The 27805-nt window shown below is 42.0% G+C and overlaps 1 protein-coding gene across 6 annotated transcripts in view; it reads left to right on the top strand.

Annotated features, from left to right (window-relative positions):
• Positions 1 to 27805, top strand: part of LOC140205222 (uncharacterized) — a 103560-nt gene that overhangs the window by 43644 nt on the left and 32111 nt on the right. The window contains exon 3 of one of the 6 annotated variants that reach the window (XM_072272624.1): positions 27346 to 27549. The exons of the other annotated variants lie outside the window; for them this stretch is intronic. The gene's annotated coding sequence lies outside the window, so the exon portion shown is untranslated. The remainder of the gene's footprint in view (positions 1 to 27345; positions 27550 to 27805) is intronic. 6 annotated transcript variants of the gene reach the window in all.

Raw genomic sequence — 27805 nt, 5'->3', positions numbered from 1 at the left:
GGATGGCTCAGGGACAGGAATGGTTACTTCAAGTGTTGGGTTTTAGATGTTTCAGAAAGGACAGGGAGGGAGGTAAAAGATCTGGGGGCATGGCACTGTTGATCAGAGATAGTGCCACAGCTGCAGAAAAGGTGGACACCATGGAGGGATTGCCTATGGAGTCTCTGTGGGTGGAGGTTAGGACAGGAAGGGGTTAATAACTTTACTGGGTTTTTTTTTATAGGCTGCCCAATAGTAACAGGGATATTGAGGAGAAAATAGGGAAACAGATCCTGGAAAGGTGTGATAATAACAGGGTTGTCATGATGGGAGATTTTAATTTCCCAAATATCAATTGGCATCTCCCTAGGGCAAGGGGTTTAGATGGGGTGGAGTTTGTTAGGTGTGTTCAGGAAGGTTTCTTGACACAATATGTAGATAAGCCTCCAAGAGGAGAGGCTTTACTTGATTTGGTATTGGGAAATGAACCTAGTCAAGTGTCAGATCTCCCAGTGGGAGAGCATTTTGGAGGTAGTGATCATAATTCTATCTCCTTTACAATAGCATTGGAGAGAGATAGGAACAGACAAGTTAGAAAAGCATTTAATTGGAGTAAGGGGAATTATGAGGCTATCAGGCAGGAAATTGGAAGCTTAAATTGGAAACAGATGTTCTCAGGGAAAAGTACGGAAGAAATGTGAGGAAATTTAGGGGCCACTTGTGCTGGGTTCAGGATAGGTTTGTCCCACTGAGACAAGAAAAAAAATGGTAGGAAAAGGGAACCGTGGCTGACAAAACATGTGAGGCAACTCATTAAGAGGAAGAAGGAAGCATATGTTAGATATAAGAAGCAGGAAGCAGGGGGGGCTCATGAGAAATATAGGGTAGCCAGAAAGGAGCTTAAGAAAGGATTTAGGAGAGCTCAAGGGGGCATGAGAAGGCCTTGGCATGTAGGATTAAGGAGAACCCCAAGGCGTTCTATGTGTGTGTGAAGAACAGAAGGATGACAAGAATGAAGGTGGGGCCGCTAAAGGACAAAGAAGGCAAAATGTGCCTGGAGGTGGAGGAGGTTGGGGAGGTCCTAAATGAATACTTTTGAAGCAAGTGAAAAGGATCTTGATCAGGGTGAGGTCGAGATAGAACAGGCCTGTATGCTGGACAGTGTGGAGATTAAGGAAGAAGTAATATTGGATCTTCTTAAAAACATCAAGATTGATAAGTCCCCAGAGCTGGACTTGATATACCCCAGGTTGCTATGGGAAATGAGAGAAGAGATCGCTGGAGCAGTAGCTATGATCTTTGAATCCTCTTTGGCTGCAGGGGAGGTGCTGGAGGATTGGAGAATGGCAAATGTAGTTCCCTTGTTTTAAAAAAGGTAATGGGGAGAATCCTGGCAACTATAGACCGGTGAGTCTTACGTCGGTGGTCTGCAAACTATTGGAAAGGATTCTTAAGAATAGGATCTATGAGCACTTGGGGAAGTACAGTCTACTCAAGGATAGTCAACATGGCTTTGTGAAAAGAAGGTTGTGCCTCACGAGCCTAATTGAGTTTTTGAGGGTACGGCAGTAGATATGGTCTACATGGATTTTAGCAAGGCATTTGACAAAGTCCCCCACGAGAGACTCATCCAGAAAGTCGTGAGGTATGGGATCAGTGGAACCTTGGCTGTTTGGATAAAAAATTAGCTTAAAGGAAGAAAGCAGAGGGTAGTAGTGGAAGGAAAGCATTCTGCCTGGAGGTCAGTGACTAGTGGAGTGCCGCAAGGATCTGTCCTGGGACCCCTGCTCTTTGTGATTTTTATAAATGACCTGGATGAAGAAGCAGAAGGATGAGTGTGTAAGTTTGCGGATGACATGAAGATTGGAGGAGTTGTGGATGGAGCTGTAGGTAGTCGAAGATTACAAGAGGATATAGACAGGATGCAGAGTTGGGCAGAAAAGCGGCAGATGGAGTACAATCCAGTTAAGTGTGAGGTGATGCATTTTGGAAGGACAAACCAGAAGGCTGAGTACAGGGTTAATGGTCGGTTACTTAAGAGTGTGGATGAACAGAGGGCCCTTGGGATTCAAATCCATACATCCCTCAAGGTCGCTGCATGGGTTGATAGGATAGTTAAGAAGGCCTATGGGTTGCTAGGCTTCATTAATAGGGGGACTGAGTTCAAGAGTAGAGAGGTCATGTTGCAACTCTACAAATCTCTGGTGAGAACACACCTGGAGTATTGTGTTCAGTTGTGGTCAGCTCATTATAGGAAGGATGTGGAAGCTATGGAGAGGGTGCAGAGGAGATTTACCAGGATGTTGCCTGGATTGGAAAACAAATCTTATGAGGCAAGGTTAGCAGAGCTGGGACTTTTCTCTTTGGAGCCTAGGAGGAAGAGAGGGGACTTGATAGAGGTCTACAAGATTATGAGAGGCATAGATAGGGTGGATAGCCAGTACCTGTTTCCCAGGGCACGAACAGCAAACACCAGAGTGCATATGTACAAAGTTAAGGGAGGGAAGTTTAGGGGAGACATCAGGGGTAAGTTTTTTTACACAGAGGGTTGTGGGTGCCTGGAATGACTTGCCAGGGATGGTGGTGGAGGTTAAAACATTAGGGGTATTTAAGAGCCTCTTGGACAGGCACATGGATGAAAGAAAAATAGAGGGTTACGGGGTAGTGTGGGTTTAGTACTTTTTTTAAGGAATATATATGGGTTGGCATAACATCAAGGGCGGAAGGGCCTGTACTGTGCTGTCGTATTTTAGTGTCTAGTGTCATTTTACAAGTATGTGAAGAGCAAGAGGATAAGACGTGAAAGAATAGGACCTATCAAGTGTGGCAGTGGGAAAGTATGTATGGAACCAGAGGAAATAGCAGAGGTACTTAATGAATACTTTACTTCAGTATTCACTATGGAAAAGGATCTTGGTGATTGTAGTGATGACTTGCAGCAGACTAAAAAGCTTGAGCACATAGACATTAAGAAAGAGGATGTGCTGGAGCTTTTGGAAAGCATCAAATTGAATAAGTTGCTGCGACTGGATGAGATGTACCCCGGACTACTGTGGGAGGTGAGGGAGGAGATTGCTGAGCCTCTGGTGATGATCTTTGTATCATCAATGGGAACGAGAGAGGTTCCGTAGGATTGGAGGGTTGCGGATGTTGTTCCTTTATTCAACAAAGGGAGTAGAGATACCCCAGGAAATTATAGACCAGTGAGTCTTACCTCAGTGGTTGGTGAGTTGAGGGAGAAAGTCCTGAGAGGCAGGATTTATGAACATTTGGAGAGGTATAATATGATTAGGAATAGTCAGCATGGCTTTGTCAAGGGCAGGTCGTGCCTTACGAGCCTGATTGAATTTTTTGAGTTTGTGACTAAACACATTGATGAAGGAAGAGCAGTAGATGTGGTGTATATGGATTTCAGCAAGGCATTTGATAAGGTACCCCATGCAAGGCTTATTGAGAAAGTAAGGAGGCATGGGATCCAAGGGAACATTGCTTTGTGGATCTAGAACTGGCTTGGCCACAGAAGGCAAAGTGTGGTTGTAGACGGGCCATATACTGCATGGAGGTCGGTCGCCAGTGGAGTGCCTCAGGGATCTGTCCGGGGACTCTTGCTCTTCATGATTTTTATAAATGACCTGGATGAGGAAGTGGAGGGATGGGTTAGTAAGTTTGCTGATGACATAAAGGTTGGAGGTGTTGTGGATAGTGTGGAGGGCTCTCAGAGGTTACAGCAGGACATTGATAGAATGCAAAACTGGGTTGAGAAATGGCAGATGGAGTTCAACCCAGATAAGTGTGAAGTAGTTCACTTTGGTAGGTCAAATATGGCAGAATATAGTATTAATGGTAAGACTCTTGGCAGTGTAGAGGATCAGAGGGATCTTGGGGTCCAAGTCCATAGGACGCTCAAAGCAGCTGCACAGGTTGACTCTGTGGTTAATAAGGCGTATGGTGTATTGGCCCTCATCAATCGTGGGATTGAGTTTAAGAGCAGAGAGGTAATGTTGCAGCTACATAGGACCCTGGTCAGACCCCACTTGGAGTACTGTGCTCAGTTCTGGTCGCTTCACTACAGGAAGGATGTGGAAGCCGTAGAAAGGGTGCAGAGGAAATTTACAAGGATGTTGCCTGGATTGGGGAGCATGCCTTATGAAAATAGGTTCAGTGAACTCGGCCTTTTCTCCTTGGAGCAACGGAGGATGAGAGGTGACCTGATAGAGGTGTATAAGATGAGAGGCATTGATCATGTGGATAGTCAGAGGCTTTTTCCCAGGGCTGAAATGGTTGCCACAAGAGGACAGAGGTTTACGGTGCCAGGGAGTAGGTACAGAGGAGATGTCAGGGGTAAGGTTTTTACTCAGAGAGTGGTGAGTGGATGGAATGGGCTGCCGGCAACAGTGGTGGAGGTGGATACGATAGGGTCTTTTAAGAGATTTTTGGATAGGTACATGGAGCTTAGAAAAATAGAAGTCTATAGGTAAGCCTAGTAATTTCTAAGGTAGGGACATGTTCGGCACAACTTTGTCGGCCAAAGGGCCTGTATTGTGCTGTAGTTTTTCTATGTTTCTTTGTTTCTCTTTGATTTTCTCTTTTTACAAAAGAGAATCTCCATAACCTTTTCTGTTGCCGTTAGCAACATATGCCATTAGCAATGCCTCGTTGTCTTGCAGTTGACTTATCCAATTGTATCCCAAATTCTGATTTTTTTTTTTTTTGTAGCTCTGGATAGTTGATACTCAATGATCTTCACCCAGTTTGTCAATACAACGAGCTACAGAGTATTACTCAGAAGAATTGATTTTAAAATACTGGTATCCATTTTGTCCATACAACGAGCTACAGAGTTATTACTCAGGGGAATTGATTTTAAAATACTGGTATCCATTTTGAGAACAGTGCTGGACACTTCTGAGACAGCGGGCATTATTAATCTTTCACCAATTGTATGAGATTCTCTGCACTTTGCTGTCATTTTGGAAGTATTATAAAAAGCAATGAGATCACTATTACAGTCATTTTTAGCTTTCTTGGCAAATGACTCAAGTGTGCAATGCTTTTCAAATGCTTTCTTCATCTTCTGGGACTGAGTAATACCATAACTGGCCTTTTCAGGGTGTCTTTTGCAGAAATACTCCTGCAATCTTGATGGTTTCGTGGCTTCATTAGACAGTACAGTATTAGAAATGAGACACATGGGGCATTGCTGATCTGATGGGGTAGGTATGTAACATTGTATTGATGCACTTTCTGTAGTTTCTGTTTCTTAGCAGGGTTAGAATTCAAGGCTTCACCACCTTGCGTATTTACCATCATTAACGGGACTAAATTAAAATTTAAAAAATCAACATAAACTGAGAGTGCCTATCAGATGTCGATGTCAGCAGTGAGTTGATGTGGATAGAATGATGGTGGCTGCATGCAAAGGAACAGTGAGGCGAAAATGAAGACGATCACAACAGCAAAAATCATGTTGACAAGGATTCAGATTCGAAAATGAACGTTATTCGGGATAGAGCTGATGTTCGGCAAACCTTTATACTATTCCAGTGAGTGCGATTGAGTAATCGCATTAAGGTCTCATAATCCCCAAAGACAGTTCTTGACTGCACATATGAAGCTGAGGTCGCTTTGAACACCTCAAGAAGAATCCTTGGGGTCGGCAGGTTCACTGATTGGCTCTGTTTCACCGTTTGGTTCCAGCCAGCGCTGTTTCGTTGCGTGACCTGTTTTCAGTAGATCTGTAGAGAAAGCTGAAAGTTGTACTTACCAACTGTTAAATTGCATGAACTCGTTCTGTGCTGCGAGTCGAGGGGAACTGTTGGGCACCCCGGTTGCTAATTTATGCATCCCCAATAATGTCCATTTGGTTGGTAAGGTCGGATGAGATCACCGAGTTTCATACATATTGTTCAGGGTCCTGTTATCGGCGAGTCCTGGTGTAGATACTGAAGATCAAAGTCCAAAGGTGGAAGACTGAAGTTAGTGAGTCCAGAAGGTGAGGTCCAGTGGTTGAAGACCTTGCTCAGTATGTCCAGAAATCAGGATGCCCAATTTCTGTGAGCCCGGAGGTGGCCTGTTTTGAGGTTGGAAGCCTGTCTGTGTGTGTGTGAGTGAGTAAGGTGGATGAAAGGGGCTTGTGTTGCTGCTGTTGTTCTGCTTAACATTGTCGGCATGATATGTTGGCACCGGAATGTGTGGTAACACTTGCAGGCTGCCTCAGCCTATCCTTGGGTTGCGTTGGTTGTTAGCAGAAACAGTTCATTTCACTGTATGCTTCAATATACATATGATAAATAAATGAATCTGAATCTTTTAGTGTATGTTATTTTCCTATTACATAGGACATGATTCAGCCCATTGAGTCTAAGCTAGCTCTCAGTAATCCCATCAATCCTATTTTCTAATGACCTTTTTACTCACATATTCATCAATTCCACCCAAATCTCCTGCCACCTGTCTTCAACAGGACAATTTTCCTATATGTGTATCTTCTGGGATGTGGAAAGAAACTGGAGAAGCTGGAAGAAATCCACAGAAAGATTGTGCAACCTCAAGGGACAGTACCCAAGGTCAGTAGACTAGAGCAGAGGTTCCCAACCTGGAGTCAACGGACGCCTCCGTTAATTGTGAGGCTTCACTACATTAAAAAGTCGTGAGCCCCCTGGTCTAGAGACACAAGAATGTAGATGCTGTAATGAGGAACAAAAAGTAAAACAACTGCTGGAGGAACTATGTGGGTCAGGTAGCATGTGTAGAGGCTGACCTTTTAGGTTGAGACTCTGCTTCAGTCCTGAGAATGTCAAAGGGAGACAGTATAAAGAGGCCAGAGAAAGGGGGAGAGGCAAGGGCTGTCAGATATTGGATGGAACCAGGAGTGAGAAGGAGGGCGATAGGCAGATGGAGCCAAGTTGGGGAGAAGTGGAGTTGGACAAATGCAACTGTATGAATACCTAGTGACCACCTGCACATCTGCTTGTTAATGCAAATGTCTGATCAGTCAATCATGTGGCAGCAACTCAATGCAAAAAAGCATGCAGACATAGTCAAGAGGACCAAACACCAGAATGAGGAAGAAATGTGATCTAAGTGACTTTGACTGTGGAATGATTGTTTATGCAAGGTGGGCTGGTGTTAGTATCTCCGAAACTACTGATCTCCACTGATGATCATGCACAGCAGTTTACACAGAACGGTGCGAAAAACAAATAACATTCAATGAGTGGTAGTCTTTGTGAGTCTGACAAGCTGGGTGGGTGAGTAGATTGAATATTATACAATTCTTCTGTTGCTTGCATTTCAAGGCAAGGCACAACGTGCTTGGTGCCTACCTAACTGTTTAATTCTCATCTTGAGCAGTCATGGGTGAGGGAGGAAGCTATAATATATTTTTCAGGAAGGTTTCAAGGAAATCCTTGGAAATTCTGCCCTCTTCTTCAAAGTTACTTGTCCAAATAGATGTTGGAAGTACTTGCTTTGGAATCTGGCCATATTGGTCTTGGAGATGTTAGTACCATTGCTTCGTTTGTTCTTCCTGTGGATTTGAAGGATTTTGAAGAGACATCATTTGAAGTGCCCGCAGTAAATTGTCCGTTTCTTTGCTTGAGGTGTGGTGGTGATTTTTATTATCATACCTGCCTAGACTGAAACTTAGCTTCCAAGTTCAAGGAAGTGACGAGAGGACATGTGATGGATCATTATTGACGGGGACAGTGTCATACAGTAGCAGCAAGTTGGTGAAGACTTTAATCTTCCAGATACCAAGTCAGAAACTGTAGATGCTGGCAGTCTAATATAAAAACAGAACATTTTGGAGAAACGTAGCAGATCATATGGTAGCTGTAGTTCGAAGTAATATGCTTACTATTTCAATTTTGGGAACTGGAGTATTAATCAATATGAAACAAGCTGCCTGACCTGCTGAGGTTGTTTTTTCCAGCGTTTTACTTCTATTAATCTTTCAGCTGTTTTGTTCTCTGAGGTTCTTTATACAGGTTCTGATTTTTGATGGATCTTGGAGCTAACCAGCCATTATAGAAAATAATGCATTTCCTGGTCTTTGGGAGCATGAAGCACTGAGTTGAACAGTTTGCTGTTTGTCCTGTTGATTAGCTTGACTGTAGTGGGAAGCATGTTAGAGTGTGAGACCTCGAATGAACAGAACTTTTCAAACTGTGGTTTAATTCTTTATTTATTTTCCAGCAGCAGTATTGCTGTTGCTGTCACTGTTTTGGAGCAAGTTGAGGAGGTGACACAGCAGTCTGACTGCTGTCAGTTCTTGTGTATTGTGCTGGTAATGCAGCATATTTATCAGGAGCGCTGCGTACGCAGAGCCTTTGGCATTGTCGATCCCGCCCATCTGTCCGACAATCTCTTTGACCTGCTACCGTCGGGCAGGAGAAACCAGAGCATTCAGACAAGAACTGTTAGGGTGGCAAACAGATTCGTCCCCCAGGCTGTAAGACCGCTGAACTCCCTGCCACTACCCAGGTCTCATCACACATGATGTGCCTGTAGTGTTACACGTACTGTTTGTTTTTTTAACTTGTCGTAAATGCACCTTATTATTAACCTATTTGTGATAATATTACTTGTTCTTTCTGTGTGTGTGGGTGTGTGGGGGTGTGTGTGTGTGTGAGTTATATGTATTGTGTTGTTCACCTTGGTCTGGAGGAACGTTGTTTCATTTGGCAGTATACATGTGTACAGTTGAATGACAATAAACTGAACTTGATGTTGATCCCTGCACTCTTTTACTCAGACAATAATATGGTCCCTCCTACTCTCTTTGTCCACCAGGTTCCCTCCCTATCTTATGGGTAGCCCACAAATACGCTGGCTTATCAAAAATTGCTGAAATAAGCAGTTTTATGGGCTACTGTATTATTAATGTCACCAGTAATGTGGATCTATCACAGTTTTTTTTTGTGGTGGGAATAGTGTGAGAAAGCTAAATTAACGTCTAACATGATCCAAGTAAGTAAACTTGCATTCTTGTGTTTAATCCAATCTGCAGTGGCGATCTCAAATATGAACTAGAGTTTGTAGTTTCTTTCAAAATAATGGAAACGTGAAGAAGTATTCTGCTCGGTTCTGTTCTTTTTAGTTTGTACTCTTGGAGTGTATTGAATGTTGATGGTGCTTCAATGAAAGAGCACATCATACAAATTTCATAAGTATCTGCCGACTTATTCACAGTGGCCCTCTGGTGCCTTCATCATAAATTAAAAATGTTCCTTTCAATTTAATTTTCCCTCTAGCTCTCTCCCAGTTGCTCCTGACATGTGTATCTGGGAGGATCTGTGAAGTTTATGGTTTTTATGCTGCTTCATCTGTGGGGGCCCCCTGATTTAGACCGTAGTGAATTGTTCTATCTGAATTGAACATCTGTGTTCTGCAAGTTTATGAAACTTGCTTCATCAGGGTGATTTTTAATTTTTTTTGGTTGAAGAATAATACAAAATAAATGTACCAGTTTGTTTGGATGAGGTTAATTACCTCATCCATAGTTAACAACAGGAAAGTCCAGGGTCAATAGCAAGAGTGAAATTGTCTGCACTTCCCCTCAGTATGCTGGGATATTGATGTAGAATTCTGGCATCCTCACTTCGCCAATTCAGTATGCAGGAGGTGGTGTCAGTCATATCCTGCTCCTGCAGAGCTGTTATAACTTTCATAGACAGTATCAATTAATTTGACTTCAAACATTTGGAAGTTAATTTTGTTGTACACAAGATTGCTGACTGAGATACCTCCTTCATATGCAGTCCCTTTGAAGCCATGAATGTCTTGCTTTCACTTCAGTTTGTGGAGTCTGAGGAGGCAGAGGAGACTAACATGGAGTCTTCAGACTCTGCTTTCGATGGTGCAGGAGGTGCTTAACAGGGTGAATGGTTCGGGGGAGATAATCACTACTTCCATTTATACTGGGATTCTCTGTGCTCATGATGAAGGAACTTGGTTTTCAGTTCTATCCCAAAGACTGCTCCAGCTGTCTGCGAAGAACAAGAACTTCAGGATGTATATTGCATTAAATGGATCTATTAAACTCTTCTTCTGTTTTGAGCAGTTAAGGTTTCCAGATTCCTCAGGATCAAGGATGCTTTGAGTAGATCCTTGGATAATTTCTTTTGATAATCTTGGAACTAAGAATAGAGTTTCAGCATTGGGGCAAGCGAATAATGTGGCATCTCGGTGTCTAGAGCTTCTTGTTGCCCAGGGAGGGAGCACTGATATCCAATTGCTTATTGTACCAGTGAATTTTGTAGAGACCAGAATTAGTGATACTTCTCCAGTGCTTTGAGATGCTTGCTGTAGGTGGTAGTCCATTCTTCAGAGATATACAGATGGGGTAACACATATAAAATGCTGGAGAAATTCAGCAGGTCAGGCAATGTCTATGGAAATGAGTAAACAGTCGACGGTTCAGGCCAAGACTCTTCATCAGAAGATTGAGGTCAGTGGATCGCCAAAGTCCATGTACTTTATACTGGGTTTAAGGTCTTGAGCTTCAAACAGTCTATTCCTCAGACATTCAAAGGCATTGTGAATTTCATAATCAATACTGTCATCATTTTCTAGGATCGTAATATGAATCTTTATTATTGGACATGTTGTTTCACTTGGGAGCAAGTTGGAAGAGGACCTTTTTGTTTCATGGATGTTTAGTGTAAGACAATTCTCCTGTGCTTCAGTGAATGAGACAAAGATGTTTTGGTGCTCAGCCACTATACATGCTTCAGTTGCAATCTGCAGCATATTTACTGAGGTTGGATGTCCCTGGATCTGGTGCGGAGGAGGTTGGGGTTGAACAGCATGCCATGTGTCCTATAGATCAGATCTTCTCTAGCGGGAAGTTTGTTAGAGGTGAGGTACATCAATGCAGCATGAGGTATTGTGAATAGTATTAGAGCGATAGTGTGAGCTGGCTTTAGATCACAGTGGTTAAGATCACGTTGTGCAAGCTGTCATAAGATAAAGGTGACTTTTTTCAAGCAGCGAAATGTGAGTAGGATGCTCCATGGTTCCCCTTGATTGACACGGTCAGAGGTATATTCATTCAGGAATGAACACATAACGTGCTCTCTGCATTTCACTTAAAGTAGATATATAGACAAGATCTTTCCATTGTGCCTGACATTGATGCAGTCCACACAGAGATGAGCAGAACAGCTTTATGGCCACGAGGAAAAGGCATTTGGGGAGGTACCTGGAGATGGCTTTACCTGTGGCAAAACTAGTGGGACCTGTTTTAAGTTGATGTACAGTCAGTGATAATATGGCAGTGTGACTTTGGTTATACTGCACCAGCAGATTTTCCAGATATCTAAGTATTATTTCTATTAATGTTGCAACATATTTTGAATTTACTTTTTTGGGGTGTTACACAGGATAACAAATTTTCCAATAAGCCTGCTACATTGAAACGGAGGGTGATGCTGGTGAGTGGGAAGGAAGGATGGCGACCTTCACCTCATGAGCAGATGCTGAACCATAAGGATTTCTGAATCATTGAATCACAGATTATTGGAGTTCTATTTTAATCAGATTTTTCCTTTCTCAAAGATTGTCATGTTTAAAGTATCTCTAAGTTTCCATTTTGCATGCTGTTTTCTCCCCAGCTTCTCAGATATGGGAGATCGGTTAGTAAATTCCTTTTCACAAAGTTTTAGAATATCTGCAAGGATACGGTTTGTTTCTGAGGCCTTGCTGCTTTTTTTTGGTTGATATATGGCCTTTTCAGCTACTTGTTAGAGTGATGTGGGGTGAGGTTGGGCTGGATGGATTGTTATTGGATAGAGCAGAGATTGTTTTTGTTGAGGAGTTTTTCAATGTTCTCACCTCATTGGGCGCAGACTGCCTCCCTGTGTTTGAGCTCTATTTCTTTTTTGTTTCTTTGTGGGATGAGCCTCTGGTTGCTAGATGGTATTGACTGCAATGAGAACTTACACCTGTCATTATTATGAGTGAGTTATTGGTCCTCCTACATTCTTTGTACTCACAGTGTGTTCTTTATGCCATGAGTATTATGTTGGACCTTAGTCTTTAGTAGCCTGTTGGAGTTTCCATTCCAAGAATTTTGCCTTAAACTGTTGGATTGACCTAATCTGTAATGCAATTTCTATGTTTTCTATGTTTCTATTTCCTTCAACCTTACAATAAAAATGTCGTGGCAAGAGCATTGAATGTCTCAAGGAGCCAGTGGAGATTGTTCTTTTCAGTCTGTGTCTCAATAACAAGCTGATGATCCTCAAATGCTAGGAGCTTGAGTGCCAATAGCATTTAAATTCTTCCAAAGTCTACCCAAATTTCCACTTGTGGAGATACATTTGGCTTCTGTCCCAGAAAATTCCAGACTGGTTTAGTAAGAACAGCCAGGAGATTCCAGGAAATAAATAACAAATGCAAGGCTTTCTTGAATGACGTATAGAAACTTAGAAACATAGAAAATAGGTGCAGGAGTAGGCTATTTGGCCCTTTGAGCCTGCACCGCCATTCAGTATGATCATGACTGATCATCCAACTCAGAACCCTGTACCAGCCTTCCCTCCATACCCCCTGATCCCTTTAGCCACAAGGGCCATATCTAACTCCCTCTTAAATATAGCCAATGAACTGGCCTCAACTGTTTCCTGTGGCAGAATATTCCACAGATTCACCACTCTCTGTGTGAAGAAGTTTTTCCTAATCTTGGTCCTAAAAGGCTTCCCCTTTATCGTCAAACTGTGACCTCTCGTTCTGGACTTCCCCAACATTGGGAACAATCTTCCTGCATCTAGCCTGTCCAATCCCTTTAGGATTTTATACGTTTCAATAAGATGCCCCCCTCAATCTTCTAAATTCCAACGAGTATAAGCCTAGTCGATCCAGTCTTTCATCTATGAAAGTCCTGCCATCCCAGGAATCAATCTGGTGAACCTTCTTTGTACTCTCTCTATGGCAAGGATGTCTTTCCTCAGATTAGGGGACCAAAACTGCACACAATACTCCAGGTATGGTCTCACCAAGGCCTTGTACAACTGCAGTAGTACCTCCCTGCTCCTGTACTCGAATCCTCTTGCTATGAATGCCAGCATACCATTCGCCTTTTTCACCGCCTGCTGTACCTGCATGCCCATTTTCAATGACTGGTTTTTAATGACACCCAGGTCTCGTTGCGCCTCCCCTTTTCCTAATCAGCCACCATTCAGATAATAATCTGTTTTTGCCACCAAAGTGGATAACTTCACATTTATCCACATTAAATTGCATCTGCCATGAATTTGCCCACTCACCTAACCTATCCAAGTCACCCTGCATCCTCTTAGCATCCTCCTCACAGCTAACACTGCCGCCTAGCTTCGTGTCATCCACAAACTTGGAGATGCTGCATTTAATTACCATAGAACCATAGAAACTACAGCACAGAAACAGGCCCTTTGGCCCTTCTTGGCTGTGCTGAACCATTTTCTGCCTAGTCCCACTGACCTGCACACGGACTATATCCCTCCATACACCTCCCATCCATGTATCTGTCCAATTTATTCTTAAATGTTAAAAAAGAACCCGCATTTACCACCTCGTCTGGCAGCTCATTCCATACTCGCACCACTCTCTGTGTGAAGAAGCCACCCCAATGTTCCCTTTAATCTTTTCCCCCCTCACCCTTAACCCATGTCCTCTGGTTTTTTTCTCCCCTTGCCTCAGTGGAAAAAGCCTGCTTGCATTCACTCTATCTATACCCATCATAATTTTATATACCTCTATCAAATCTCCCCTCATTCTTCTACGCTCCAGGGAATAAAGTCCTAACCTATTCAACCTTTCTCTGTAACTGAGTTTCTCAAGTCCCGGCAACATCCTTGTAAACCTTCTCTGCACTCTTTCAACCTTATTTATATCCTTCCTGTAATTTGGTGACCAAAACTGAACACAATACTCCAGATTCGGCCTCACCAATGCCTTATACAACCTCATCATAACATTCCAGCTCTTATACTCAATACTTTGATTAATAAAGGCCAATGTACCAAAAGCTCTCTTTACGACCCTATCTACCTGTGACGACACTTTTAGGGAATTTTGTATCTGTATTCCCAGATCTGTATCTGTTCCACTGCACTCCTCAGTGCCTTACCATTAACCCTGTATGTTCTACCTTGGTTTGTCCTTCCAACATGCAATACCTCACACTTGTCAGTATTAAACTCCATCTGCCATTTTTCAGCCGATTTTTCCAGCTGGTCCAAGTCCCTCTGCAGGCTCTGAAAACCTTCCTCACTGTCTACTACACCTCCAATCTTTGTATCATCAGCAAACCTGCTGATCCAATTTACCACATTATCATCCAGATCATTGATATAGATGACAAATAACAATGGACCCAGCACTGATCCCTGTGGCACACCACTAGTCACAGGCCTCCACTCAGAGAAGCAATTCTCTACCACCACTCTCTGGCTTCTTCCATCGAGCCAATGTCTAATCCAATTTACCACCTTTCCATGTATACCTAGCGACTGAATTTTCCTAACTAACCTCCCATGCGGGACCTTGTCAAAGGCCTTACTGAAGTCCATGTAGACAATATCCACTGCCTTCCCTTCATCCACTTTCCTGGTAACCTCTTCGAAAAACTCCAACAGATTGGTCAAGCATGACCTACCACGCACAAAGCCATGTTGACTCTCCCTAATAAGCCCCTGTCTATCCAAATGCTTGTAGATTCTGTCTCTTAGTACTCCCTCCAATAACTTACCTACTACTGACGTTAAACTCACCGGCCTATAATTTCCCGGATTACTTTTCATCCTTTTTTAAACAACGGAACAACATGAGCCACTCTCCAATCCTCCGGCACTTCACCCGTAGACAATGACATTTTAAATATTTCTGCCAGGGCCCCCGCAATTTCAACACTAGTCTCCTGCAAAGTCCGAGGGAACACTCGGTCAGGTCCCGGGGATTTATCCACTTTAATTTTCCTCAAGACAGCAAGCACCTCCTCCTTTTCAATCTGTACAGTATCCATGATCTCACTACTTGATTCCCTCAATTCCATAGATTTCATGCCAGCTTCTTTAGTAAATACAGACGCAAAAAACCTATTTAAGATCTCCCCCATTTCCTTTGGTTCCGCACAAAGCCGACCACTCTGATCTTCAAGAGGACCAATTTTATCCCTTACGATCCTTTTGCTCTTAATATACTTGTTCTTTGCTCTTTGGATTATCCTTCACTTTGACTGCCAAGGCAACCTCATGTTTTCTTTTTGCCCTCCTGATTTCCTTCTTAAGTATTTTCTCGCACTTCTTATACTCCTCAAGCACCTGATTTACCCCGTTTCCTATACATTTCATACAACTCCCTGTTCTTCTTTATCAGAGTTGCAATATCCCTTGAGAACCAAGGTTCCTTATTCCTATTCAACTTGCCTTTAATCCTGACAGGAACATACAAACTCTGCACTCTCAAAATTTCCCCTTTGAAGGCTTCCCACCTACCAATCACATCTTTGCCAGCGAACAACTTGTCCCAATCCACGCTTTTTAGATCCTTTCTCATTTCTTCAAATTTGGCCGCCTTCCAGTTCAGAACCTCAACCCTAGGACCAGATCTATCCTTGTCCATAATCAAATTGAAACTAATGGTGTTATGATCACTGGAACCAAAGCGCTCCCCTACACAGACTTCCGTTACTTGTCCTAACTCGTTTCCTAACAGGAGATCCAATATTGCATCCCCTCTAGTTGGTCCCTCTATATACTGATTTAGAAAACTTTCCTGAACACATTTTACAAACTCTAAACCATCTAGACCCCTAACAGTATGGGAGCCCCAATCAATGTATGGAAAATTAAAATCCCCTACCACCACAACTTTATGTTTCCTGCAGTTGCCTGCTATCTCTCTGCAGATTTGCTCTTCCAAATCTCGTTGACTATTGGGTGGTCTGTAATACAATCCCACTAATGTGGCCATACCTTTCCTGTTTCTCAGCTCCACCCATAAGGACTCAGTAGACAAGCCCTCTAATCTGTCCTGCCTGAGCACTGCTATAATATTTTCCCTAACAAGCAATGCTACTCCCCCACCTTTCATTCCTCTGCCTCTGTCACATTCCCTCATCTAAGTCATTAATATATATTGTAAACAACTGGGGTCCCAGCACTGAGCCTTGCGGTACCCCACTCGTCACTGCCTGCCATTCTGAAAAGGTCCCGTTTATTCCCACTCTTTGCTTCCTGTCTGCAAACCAATTCTATCCACATCAATACCATACCCCCGATACCGTGTGCTTTAAGTTTGCACACTAATTTCCTGTGTGGGACCTTGTCAAAAACCTTTTGACAGTCCAAATATACCACATCCACTGGTTCTCCCCTATCTACTCTACTAGTTACATCCTCAAAAAATTCTGAGATTTGTCAGACATGATTTTCCTTTCACAAATCCATTCTGATTTTGTCTGATGATTTCACCGCTTTCCAAATGTGCTGTTATCACATCTTTGATAACTGACTCTAGCATTTTCCCCACCACCAATGTTAGGCTAACCGGTCTATAATTCCCCGGTTTCTCTCTCCCTCCTTTTTTAAAAAGTGGAGTTACATTTGCCACCCTCCAATCCTCAGGAACTAATCCAGAATCTAAAGAGTTTTGAAAATTATCACTAACGCATCCACTATTTCTTGGGCTACTTCCTTAAGCACTCTGGGATGCAGACCATCTGGCCCTGAGGATTTATCTGCCTTTAATCCCTTCAATTTACCTAACACCACTTCCCTACTAACATGTATTTCCCTCAGTTCCTCCATCTCACTGGACCCTCTGTCCCCTACTATTTCCGGAAGATTATTTATGTCCTCCTTAGTGAAGACAGAACCAAAGTAGGTATTCAATTGGTCTGCCATGTCCTTGCTCCCCATAATCAATTCACCTGTTTCTGTCTGTAGGGGACCTACATTTGTCTTAACCAATCTTTTTCTTTTCACATATCTATAAAAGCTTTTACAGTCAGTTTTTATGTTCCCTGCCAGTTTTCTCTCATAATCTTTTTTCCCCTTCCTAATTAAGCCCTTTGTCCTCCTCTGCTGAACTCTGAATTTCTCCCAGTCCTCAGGTGAGCGACTTTTTCTGGCTAATTTGTATGCTTCTTCTTTGGAATTGTTACTATCCCTAATTTCCCTTGTCAGCCACGGGTGCACTACCTTCCTTGATTTATTCTTTTACCAAACTGGGATGAACAATTGTAGTTCATTCATGCAACCTTTAAATGCTTGCCATTGCATATCCACCGTCAACCCTTTAAGTATCATTTGCCAGTCTATCTTAGCTAATTCACGTCTCATACCTTCAAAGTTACCCTTCTTTAAGTTCAGAACCTTTGTTTCTGAATTAACTATGTCACTCTCCATCTTAATGAAGAATTCCACCATATTATGGTCACTCTTACCCAAGGGGCCTCTCACGACAAGATTGCTAATTAACCCTTCCTCATTGCTCAATACCCAGTCTAGAATAGCCTGCTCTGTAGTTGGTTCCTCGACATGTTGATTCAAAAAACCATCCCGCGTACATTCCAAGAAATCCTCTTCCTCAGCACCCTTACCAACTTGGTTCACCCAATCTATATGTAGAGTGAAGTCACCCATTATAACTACTGTTCCTTTATTGCACACATTTCTAATTTCCTGTTTAATACCATCCCCAACCTCACTGCTACTGTTAGGTGGTCTGTACACAACTCCCACCAGTGTTTTCTGCCCCTTAGTGTTATGTAGCTCTACCCACATCGATTCCACATCCTCCCGGCTAATGTCCTTCCTTCCCATTGCGTTAATCTCCTCTCTAACCAGCAATGCTACCCCACCTCCTTTTCTTTCATGTCTATCCCTCCTGAATATTGAATATCCCTGAATGTTGAGCTCCCATCCTTGGTCACCCTGGAGCCATGTCTCTGTGATCCCAACTATATCATATTCATTAATAATAATCTGCACTTTTAATTCATCCACCTTGTTACGAATGCTCCTTGCATTGACACACAAAGCCTTCAGGCTCCTTTTTGATTTTTGCCCTGGATTTGCCAGCCTACCACTTTTACTTTTCACCTTACTATTTGCTTCTACCCTCATTTTACACCCCTTTGTCTCTCTGCGCTTGTTCCCATCCCCCTGTTGTGAACGAACCTCCTCTCTCCTAGTCTCTTTAATTTGATTCCCACCCCCCAACCATTCTAGTTTAAAGTCACCTCAGTAGCCCTCGCAAATCTCCCCGCCAGGATATTGGTCCCCCTAGGATTCAAGTGTAACCCGTCCTTTTTGTACAGGTTGCACCTGCGCCAAAAGAGGTCCCAATGATCTAAAAACTTGAATCCCTGCCCCCTGCTCCAATCCCTCAGCCACGCATTTATCCTCCACCTCATTGCATTCCTACTCTCACTGTCCCGAGATTACTACCTTTGCGGTCCTTTTTCTCAACTCCCTTCCTAACTCCCTATATTCTCCTTTCAGGACCTCTTTCCTTTTCCTACCTATGTCATTGGTACCTATATGTACCATGACCTTTGGCTCCTTACCCTCCCATTTCAGGATATCTTGGACACGATCAGAAATATCCCGGACCCTGGCACCAGGGAGGCAAACTACCATCCGGGTCTCTGGACTGCGTCCACAGAATCACCTATCTGACCCCCTTACTATCGAGTCCCCTATTACAACTGCCCTCCTCTTCCTTTCCCTACCCTTCTGAGCTACAGGGCCGGATTCTGTGCCAGAGGCACAGCCACTGTTGCTTCCCCCGGGTAAGCTGTCCCCCCCAACAGTACTCAAACAGGAGTACCTATTGTCAAGGGGCACAGCCACCAGGGTACTCTCTATTACCTGACTCTTCCCCTTCCCCCTCCTAACTGTGACCTACTGGTCTGCCTCCCGTGGCCGCGGTGTGACCACCTGCCTGTAACTCCTCTCTATCAACTCCTCACTCTCCCTGACCAGATGAAGGTCATCGAGCTACAGCTCCAGTTTCTCCAGTCCCTTAGGAGCTGCATCTCGGCGCACCTGGAACAGATGTGGACATCCGGGAGGCTTGGAGACTCCAGGGCCTCCCACATCCGGCACCGAGAACAACAAACTGCCCTCACACTCATACTGCCCCTCTCCTCAAGTAACAACAAAAAATGAATACCAAACCTTCCTCGCCTCACCCGTTTCCGCCTAAGCCCGTTGAGCCGAAGCCCTTAAGCCTTCACTCTGCTCCTGGCTCACTCCACCGCCCGCAAACTACACTTGAGCTTTTAATGGCATACAAAAACCACGATAACTCAACATAGCCACTCTAGACTGGAAAATGAGATTACATGTGAAAAGTCCAATTCCTTCAGAAAAATTATTTTGGATTTTTTTTTTCTAGCCTAGATGGTGTGCTACCTCCAGTTTCAGGTTTCAAGAAATGATAGAAAGGCTTTACAGCACTAGCAAACCAGGACCAGTTCTGTCACTGTAAGGTGTTGGTATGTTTCTCTCATGACTTTGTGGGTTTCCTCTGGGTGCCCTGGTTTCTTCCCACATTCCAAAGATGCATGGGTTAGTAGGTTATCTGTCGCAAGGGTGTAGTTAGATATTGTGGGCTCATTGGGCCAGAAAGACCTGTTTCATGCTATATCTCAAGATAAACAAACAAACAAATTAATAGTAATGTGTCATTCCTGCTACACGAACGATGAACTTGGACTGCAGTGTGCTTTCTGACTGCAAGCCAGTTCAGCCAGATTATTAGATGTGATTAAAGTTCTGAAACCAAAAATATAACCTCTGCCAAATACGGAATACAATTTTTAATCATTTTTTTGTGAATTAGCATTAAATTATATAATATAGGCATTTTATTTCAGCAAATAAACTTATTATTAGATAAACAATGCCTTACTGTGTTCTTCCAGTTCTTTTTTAAATGATGCAATCCTTTGTCAAAGATATTCATATTATTTGTTACAAAAATAATAAGAAAACCTATTTCCATAAGAGGAAATAAATTTTAAAATTCTGCACACTGGCAAAATCACAAATTTTTATTGCTAAAATGTACCAACTGGGATATGGAAAATTTCCCTCTTAATTGTTTTTTGAGTGGCAGTGACTCTTTCAAAATATGAGACCATCTGCCTGGAGCAAACTGTCAATATGCTGAGCTGTTTGGTTTCCTCACAAAGCTGTTTCTCATATAAAATATAATATAGGTACCATTTGCACAAAACCATAAAATTTTACTGTGTTTTCATGTATCCTATTTTGCAAGTTTGCAGGAAATTATTTTCAAAAAATTCTTCCATTTTTGCAATTATAAGTAAGTGAAGCAAAAAGGTGGACTTTGACCTGGATTATAGCCATGTGTTGTTGTTCTATATTTTGAAATCATCTGTCATTATCCTTCCAAATAAGTCATAACAAGGATTAATAGTATGTGCGCTTTGTGCTCATTTCTGGTTGAAGCATGATTGTGCAATATCTTTGTAACCCTGAAAAAGAAATTTTAAAGTCAGATTTTGCCTCTAATTTTTGCTGCAGATGGCATGCCAAATTAAATGATTAGCTCCTTTCTGTGATTTGAACATATGCTGTGGAGGTTTGCACAGAAGAATTACACTACATTCTTTGTCTGCAATTAGTCAGTGGCTATTCATTTATCTGGAAAGGCTATCAACAGATTTATCTTTTTTTAAAAACAGGTTTTTACTTGAATTGAAGTAATCTACCTTTTTGTTTCTGGTGTTTGATCAAAATACTTTAACTTGCCAATCTATGGAACATAAAGATTTAATGGCAGTTTATTACAGTTCATATAGATTAAGAGGACTTTATTTCTCAAGCATGGAAAGCCTTAACATCTTTTCACTTTCTGCAAATATTATTGACTAATTGAATAAAACATAAGCAAGCATCATCAGCAAATATTTTTACAACTTCATGCAACTAAAATCTTAATTTTATTCTGGAATTTTTGAGGTAAGTGGTAACATGTACTGTACTTAGCAGAAGTCTAGAGCTGTATGTGGTTGTTCTATTCTAAAAGCAGAATGGTTTACTTGGTTGATTCTGTATCCTCTTTTTCCTGAGTGAAGATTTTTTGAGGCTGACAAGATGTCAAATAGATCTGCTGCCAGAAGTTAAGCCATTCCAACTTTAACTAAATGCTATGTGAAAACAACCCATTTAATTGTTCTTTCCATTCATCCTTTGCCTATCTTCTGCATCAGTATTCCATACAACAACATCACTGAGAAATGTCGTATGAATCAAGGTGCAAATGAACTTGAACAAGAAGATAAATAATAAATCTTGGTGTTTTCAATGAGTCAGAATGCCCTGCCTACCTACTCCATAGTTATACAGTACTATAGTTAGTTACAACTTTCCCGGTAAGATTAACATGAACTTTTAATGTTGGTAGTAACCAGACACAATGCTGAAGGAACTCAGCAGATCAGGTAGCATCTATGGAAAAGAATGAACAGTCAACGTTTTTGGGCTGAGACCCTTCTTCAGGACACTGAAGTTGATGTTTGTATCTCAAGTACCAAGCTGCACCAATGGCAACAAAAACAAGTATTTGCCTTTTATGGCACCTCCTAATTTGTGAAACGTTCCACATTGATTAACAGAAAAATAAGAACGTAAGAAATAGGAGCAGGAGTAGGCCATCTGGCCCGTCGAGCCTGCTCCACCATTCAATAAGATCATGGCTGATCTGGCTATGGACTCGTCTTCACCTACCTGCCTTTCCCCCATAACCCTTAATTCCTCTACTGTGCAGAAATCTATCCTATCTTGTCTTAAAAATATTTACTGAGGTAGCCTCCACCGCTTCACCGGCAGAGAATTCCACAGATTCACCATCCTCTGGGAAAAACAGTTCCTCCTCATCTGCACCCGAAGTCTACACCCCCAAATCTTGAGGCTATGACAGGTATATTGAAACATGCAGTGAAATGCACAACCAGCACGCAAGTTTCGCCACATGCTCTGGTGCCAACATAGTATCAGTGATGATCAGCAGAACAACATGGAGCATGACAAAACAGAACAGAACGTATTCTTCCCTCCCTCGTACATACAGAGGACAAGCCATCTTCAGCCTCCAGCCCCCAGTGGTCTCTTGAATTCACATACACAGGTCTCTAACCTCCCAAGCAGACTCACAGAGATTTGCATTCTTTGGACTCTGGCCTTCCGCCCTTGACTTCAGGATCTCTGATCAGCCTTCGGACCTCGACTTCTGGACGTCCGATTGGCTGTGTGGACTCTGATCTGATTTCAGGCTTCAATCTTTGCTGTCAACCTAAGGACTCACAGGTGATGACGGAGGGCCCTGGATGAGGGCTTGAAATCCAGGCCTTCAACACCAGACTTGCCAGTGACAGTCCCCGAACATCCTCACCAATCTGTCAGCCCAACATCCGACTACGACCATACCGCTGGCCTTTGAATGCGGAGCAGAGGCTTAGACTTGGACTCTGGCCTGAACTCCAATTCCCCTACATCTCTTTACCTAAACCTTAACCTGACTCCTAACTTTCATCTCCGTCCCAAAAACTGTCCCCATGAACCTAACAAAATTCCTAAAAACTAATTAAATCTGATACCCAACCTCAATGGAGACTGTAGCGGGGCACCATCTTGATTATACATAAGACACTACACTATTTACAGAGGAGTTAGACATCTTGTACACCATTATCGATGATCTTCACTGACATTTTTGTTGGAGATTGCAGTACCAGCTAAAGTCATAGAGTCTATGATAGGGTGATAGAGTCTGTGGCACAAGAGTTAACGTAGATCTACAAGAATAGGTTATTTGAGAATTGGGATAGGCAAATCATTCTATGTGAGATCATGTTAATGGTGGTGCCGGAAGAGGGTTCACTGTTTGGTCACTTTTGTAGATGTGGCAGGAGGAAGGATGAATGAATTGTGTTGAGGTGAAAGGGTAATATAACTCCACTATTCCATTATTCACAAATCTAGTAGTTCACCAGGTGGTATTTGCTGCACTCCATTCCCTTACGCTGGGGGGGGGGGCTGGCCCCAGTTCTTGCACTCTCTTCCTATTCACCAGATTCTGGGTTATCAGAGTCTCCCTTTAGCTGGTCATGGCATTGTGGAGAATTGGGGTGAAACAGAAAGTAGTGTTTGTGGTTAGTCTGCTTCTGTTTCAGATAGTGGATGATGAAGAGCAGAATTTTTGTGGCCATATCATCCCTAAATTAAAGTTGCGAGGATCAAATCCTCTGTTAGGGGAGTGATAAACTCTTGACGTGAGAATAGATGGACTCCGGTCCATTTGTGTATATGCGTAATATTACATGAAATCTTGTCTTCTCCTCCCTACCCCTCTGTCCCCCTGAGTTACTGATTCATAGGATATAGTTTCTTGGTTATCAAGTATTTCTTGTTAAGGTGCTATATTCTCCAGAAATTATGTGACCATTAACAATAAAAGCGGGCCAAAGACAAACCAGATATCGTTCTCATTCAACATTTCCAAATGCAGCACTCCAGACTGTCAGTCGATAGTGACTGGCAATATTCTTAAAGAAATACAAGTTCCAATCAAAAAAAATTAAGCTTTTGCAAAGAGGTTTTATTGCCAAATTTTCTGAGAGATCAAAACATATGGAAGACAAAAATTGAGCTTGGAGCCACTCTGGCACTTCACTGCAAAAGTGCACTTACTGATTTATTTAGAAGGCTGCGAGGTGAATCCATGAATTATACTTTCACGATCTCAACTGTTACGCGGCTGCAGTGTTCCAGGTGTTGGAAGTGCTCCTGCTGCTGGTGGCTATTAAGTGATCCTTGCTAGACGTGATTTGGGTGGGCTTGGCTCTGATGTAAAGCAGTTTGCCGATGCTCACTGCTTGGACTCCCATTTGGGAAATGTGGTACAGTGGGAATGATTAACACGTCATTTCAAATCCAGGCTTGGAATGAAAGTGACACTATAGGTGCAATATCTGAGTCCCATTGAAGTGCTGTTTGAATTAGGTATGCTTTGATCCAGTTCCCAGAGGATTGTATCCCAACAAGCAAAACTGCTTTTACATTGGTACTTGGTACCAAATTGATGCTTTCATTCAATAAATTGCAGTATTTAGTGGGAAAGCAATTGCTCAGCAAATCTCTTATTAGTCTATAAAACATATATTATGAGTTTTCTAATAAAACAGGAACTGTCATCGGAGATTTTATTTTATACAAGTCTTAAAAAAAATATACATGGACTTTTAACATACTTGCATTCAGGCTCAACAGAGTTTTTGACTCTGACCTGTTCTAAGAACCTGCGTAAGCAGTGTGCAGTCTTTGGATGGTATGCAGCTTCTTTAGTAACTGCATCACTAACCTGCAGTGCTGTGACCCCGCCAATGTCACCAGGATTGATGTGCAACGCAGTATTTACGAATACTTGTGTGTGTGAAATCAAGTGGTTTCTTTTTCTCTCTCATTGTTGAAGAAGCTGGATGAAAGTCAGCCTGTCTAAAGTAAATCTGTGAGTATAAATTGGGATACTTAAAATAAAATCTAAATGAGCACCGAATTAGTTACATTTGTAAGGGAATAATTATGATCAATGATGATACTCCACAACTCTGGTAGGCTGCCAAGAAAATTCAAACGGTTTCTCGTGTTTTTTTTTCTGGAGTCTGTGCAGACAAATAGATGTGAGGCCTACATCATAGCAAGGCCCTGGAGATGTGCCATTGGTCTTTCATTACCTCACATCTGGAGGACACCCAGACAGTTATTTATTACTTTCAGAGCTTGGTGTTTATAAGCTGCAGATCTATATTACTGTTCTGTACCGATCCAAAATGTCTGCACAGACATCTGAATGAAGCAGCTTCAAGTATTGATTTCATTGTCTGTGATTTCACTCCAATAGAACCGCTGCCTGGTACTGAGTTCTTTCTGCATGTAAGTACATACAGGCTTATCCATCCCTTACTCACTGAAAAGCCATTGGAAAATGGTAAAATACCAATAGATACATGAATATTCCCCCCGCCCAACTTTGTTGTCATCCTAGTTATCAGTTAATGTGCAGAAGAATATTTCTGACCAAATTTTATTTCTTGCTTGTGATGGGGTTGGCCAAAGAGATGGGAAAATGTTAAAGCATAAAAGATTACTTCAGTGGTGGCAAGAGGTATTTCATAAATCTTAGCAAAAGTAAGGGAAAGTTTGTCCTATGAAAAGGGTACACTGGTCAAGTAAAGGAGTTAAGAATAATAACAAAATGAGAGGTTTCTTTAAAAAGGGAAAATTCAGATAATCCAGTACCCTAGATATAAGTGCTGAAAATATTCTAGTGTACTTTCAGTTCAGTATTTAGGTGTTACACAGTAGGGTAATAAATATAATAGTGTAACATTTACAGTGAACACACTGAGTTTAATGGGAATCAGAAGAAGTTTATTAATCACTGACATAGTGTGAAATTTGTTGCTTTGTGGCAAGTGCTGTGGTGCAAGACACGTATTTTACTATAAATTATGAAAATATATAAATAGCACAAACGACTAATAATGAATTAGTGTCAATAGGTTCATGGACCATTCAGAAATCTGGTGTCAGAAGGAAAGAAGCTGTTCTTAAAATATTGAGTGTGGACCTTCAAATTCCTGTACCCTCCTCCTCAGTGATAGTACAGTATTATGAATTGATGGTAAGGGTCTTTAATGATGGATGGTCCTTCTTAAAGCACCTGCTCTTGAAGATGACCTCACTGGTGGGGAGGATTGTGCCTGCGATAATACTGGCTGAGCCTGTGTAACCCCGTGCATTTGAGACTCCATGCCAGGCCATGATTCAACTAGCTGAATGCTCTCCACCATACTTCTGTAGAAATTTGCAAGAGTCTAATTAAGTTGATCTACTGGCATGCCTTCTTCGTGATTGCATCAATGTGCTTACAAGAGAGATTGTCTGAGATGTTGATGTCCTGGAACTTGAAGTTGCTCATCCTTTCCACTGCTGATTCCTCAATGAGATCTAGTGTGTGCTGTCCCAACTTGCTCTTCCTGAGGTCTATGTTCAGTTCCTTTGTCTTGTCGACATTGTTGTGACGCAACTCAACAGTTGGATTTGAATGAATCAGATGCAGAACCATTGCAATTTCTGAGCAACACAGTTCAGGATTATCAGAGTTTTATCATACGGTGTTGAGAAGGTTAGTTTTAATTTAGAATCCACAAGATGAATGGATAGAATTATAAAGAGGTAGAAGACATAGCAAGCAAAATTATAAGTTAAATCTGACAAGAGCTTCTAATTGGAAAATAGCAGAAAATAACTGAGTAACCTTTGCAGGACGAGATTTGGGAATTAATAACAGGAAACAGAAGTGACAGAGATTCTTTGATATCAGTTTTCATGATGGAAGACACTTAAACGCATCCCCAGTAATAGCAGGTGACCAAGAACCAATGGACCAGTGAGGCTCACATTAGTCATTGGAAGAATGCTGGAATCTATAGTTAAAGAGGTGATAGCAGGACATAGCAAAAATCATATGACAATTGAACGCTAATTTAGCATAGATTTTCAAAAGAGAAGTTGCATGTGACAAATATGCTGGTAATGTTTGAGGATGTAACAAAGTGCATGAAGAGGAGCCAGTAGATACAAGGTATTTGGATTAACACAAGGCATGTTACAACAAAATACATGGGTTTTGACCTGAAACATCAGCAATTCCTGACCTCCCACAGCTGTTGTTAAACCCAGATGTTGAGTTCCTCTAGTAGGTTATTTGTTGCATTTGGTAAAATGCCCCTCAAAAGTAACCACACAAGATAGGAGTGCACAAGGTTGAGCGTAGCATATTGGCATGATTAGGGAAATGGTTAGTTAACAGAAAGTAAGATAATATGATTTAAAAAGGTTCATTTTCAGGTTAACAATTGGAAACTAGTAGGATGTAATTGGGTCCACAATGAATTGCTGTGAATAAAGCAACTAAGTTTACTGTAGCCAAACATCTGATGGTTCAAAGATAGGTGAATGAGTGAGTTGTGAGGAGGATAGCAAGTGTCTGCGAAGGGTATTGATAGTTTAAATGAGTGGGTAAGAGGTTGGTAGGTAGAACCAAATGTGGGAAATTGTAAGGGGTATCCATCTTGGAAGTGATCCACATTTCATGGCATGAAAATGAATCTTCAACCTCATGCATTGTAAGGACGAGCAGAAATCTGCTTTGAGATTGCAGGGCAGGCTGTGTAAATAGAAGGAAACTGGGATAGACAATCCAGTTGCAAGTTTTTTTTAAAGTTGTATTCGATCACCTGCTGTACTTTTATGCTACTGTTAAAACTTTTGTTTCAACAAACAGGCTGCATCACTGTCTGGTATGGAGGAGCTACTGCACAGGACTGAAAGAAGCTGCAGATCGTTGTAAATTTAGTCAGCTTCATCTTGGGGACTAGCCTACAAAGTATCCACGACATCTTTAGGGAGCGGTGTCTCAAAAAGGCAGCGTCCATTATTAAGGACGTCCAGCACCCAGGGCATGCCTTTTTCTCACTGTTACTATCAGGTAGGAGATACAGAAGCCTGAAGGCACACACTCAGCGATTCAGGAACAGCTTCTTCCCCTCTGCCTTCTGATTCCTAAATGGACATTGAAGCTTTGGACACTACCTCATTTTTAAAAAATATACAGTATTTCTGTTTTTGCCTGTTTTAAAAGAATCTATTTGATATATGTAATTGATTATTTGTTTATGATTATGTTTTTAATTTATTATTATTTTTTCTCTCTGCTGGATTATGTATTGCATTGAACTACTGCT

The sequence above is a fragment of the Mobula birostris genome, chromosome 11, assembly GCF_030028105.1.
Source record: "Mobula birostris isolate sMobBir1 chromosome 11, sMobBir1.hap1, whole genome shotgun sequence".
Classification (NCBI taxonomy): Eukaryota; Metazoa; Chordata; class Chondrichthyes; order Myliobatiformes; family Myliobatidae; genus Mobula; species Mobula birostris.
Note: the sequence above shows the minus strand (reverse complement) of the source record. Positions and strands in the feature narration are given on the sequence as shown.